Consider the following 2,500-nt stretch of genomic DNA (forward strand, 5'->3'; position numbering starts at 1 on the left):
ATGCCAATACCTACAATAAAGTCTCTTGGACCCATATCCTAAACTCAACAGGAAGTCAGACATTTAGATTTTTCTCTTCAATTTTTCTCAGTTTTTGCCATTTGCAGGCCTCATACTTTAACAAACTCCTCCCAGAGATTAAATCAGATCAATATCATATTTGATAATTATAATCTAAACGCCTTGGCGATGCTAAATTGCAAAGCATTTGAGTTTTCACTGCACGGTGCGTCCGTGACGATCTGACAGATTTCGATGTTTCGCCATGAAACAGGAAGTTGTTGTAACTCAAACATACAATGTCCAATCTGCCCCAAACGTCACATGTTTGATAATCGTCCCGTCCTGAACACTCCTACATGCCAATATTCAGTTATAGTCACAGCGCCACCTACTGGCAACAGGAAATTCCAGATCTTGTACTTTAACAAACTCCTGCCAGAGATTTAATCAGCAGCAGCAAATCAACATTATATTTGGTCAGTCTTAATCTAAAGCTTTGGTGATGTTAAACGGTGAAGCGTTTGAGTTTTCGTTGAAGCTCGCGTCCGTGGTGGTCTGACAAATTTCGATATGAAACGAGTCACATTTTTGATGCCTAAACATGCTCGAAAACTCATGAAACTTTGCACACATCTCAAAAGTGGGAACATTTACATCTGATACTGGTTTTAGAATTAAGTGTGACAAAATGGCTCAATAGCGCCACCTACAAAACTTCAATGAAGCAGCCCTCACGCCATGTTTCACCTACATGTAAGAAAATCGGTAGGTATATGTAACACATCAACACGTACAAAAAAGTCTCTTAGAGCCATATTCTAAACCCAACAGGAAGTCAGCCATTTTGATTTTTCGCTTACATTTTTGCTAGTTTTTGCCATTTGCAGGCCTCATACTTTAACAAACTCCTCTTAGAGATTAAATCAGATCAACATCATATTTGGTAATTATAATCTAAACGCCTTTGCGATGCTAAATTGCGAAGCTTTTGAGTTTTCTTTGAATGGCGTGTCCGTGACGGTCTGACAAAGTTTGATGTTTCGCCATGAAACAGGAAGTTGTTGTAACTCAAACATACAATGTCCAATCTGCCCCAAACGTCACATGTTTGATAAGAGTCCCGGCCTGAACACATCTAAATGCCAATATTCAGTTATAGTCACAGCGCCACCTACTGGCAACAGGAAATAACATGTTTTGCACTGTGATACACTCTTAACAACATTTAAGAGTTAAAAAATGCAAAAAAGAAATTGGAGTGACATTCCCCTGGCACAGCAGCGCCAACGGCACCAGCGCGCACCAGCGTGCAAGAGTCCGTTCATCACCGCTTGCAGCTTTAATTATATTTGTATCTCTGTCTCAATCTCGGGATTCATATCCTGAAGTTTCCAGATCCAGCTTCTCTCTTTAAATGGAGTACATCAACTTTCATTCTCTGATAACACACGATCTCCTGTAAAGCTGCTGTTTTTGTTGTAAAATATATAAATATTAAAATATAATTTTATTAAAAATAACACATTTCTTTACCTTAACAGAGTTCATTAAAGGTGTAAATAATGAATTGCTGTTAAGAAATGAGATCTGTTTGAGCTGTGATGCTACATGTGACATCAGATGAAAGTATCATTGTTAAATGTAACAGTGTATCAAGGCTACAGTTAACTGTGACTCACACACGGACAGAAAGGGATTCATCACACACTCAACAGGGTCGAGAATACAGTAACCCACAGGGACAAACACACTTTCAGACAATAAAACATGAACTGAGAGTTTGTGGAGAATCTTGGTGGCCTAGATGTTGAACCATTACACAATCTCTGTGTTTATACTCATGTGGAGTGAATCAAAGTCTGACTCATTCACTGACAGATGACTCACGGAGACTGAACGAACCAGCAGAGAGAAACAGGACAAACAAAAAAGAAAAGGGCCTGATTGCTTCCAGATTTGACACACTTTTCTTCTGTCATTGTCGGAGGAACAGACTGTATTTCTCTCTCAGTTAAGCATCAGAAACTCACAATGACCTCTGACCTACATATGTTACTGCACACAGATACGCTGTTAACCATTCAAGTAATTCCTCGTGGATAAAATCAAGCATTTACCTTAAAAACATCACGATACAACAGTGAAATGGGTTGGAATGCCGGACTTTATGTAGCAAATAGATGCTGACACACACTCACACACATACACACACACATATATATACACACACACTCACACACATACACACACACTCACACACATACACACATATATATACACACACTCACACACATTCACACACACACACACACATATACACACATATATATACACACATATATATACACACACACACTCACACACATTCACACACACATACACACATATACACACACTCATACACATACACACACACACACTCACATACACACACTCATACACACATATACACACACACACTCACACACACACACACACACACTCTCACACACACTCA

Source organism: Xyrauchen texanus, chromosome 34, assembly GCF_025860055.1.
Source record: "Xyrauchen texanus isolate HMW12.3.18 chromosome 34, RBS_HiC_50CHRs, whole genome shotgun sequence".
Classification (NCBI taxonomy): domain Eukaryota; kingdom Metazoa; phylum Chordata; class Actinopteri; order Cypriniformes; family Catostomidae; genus Xyrauchen; species Xyrauchen texanus.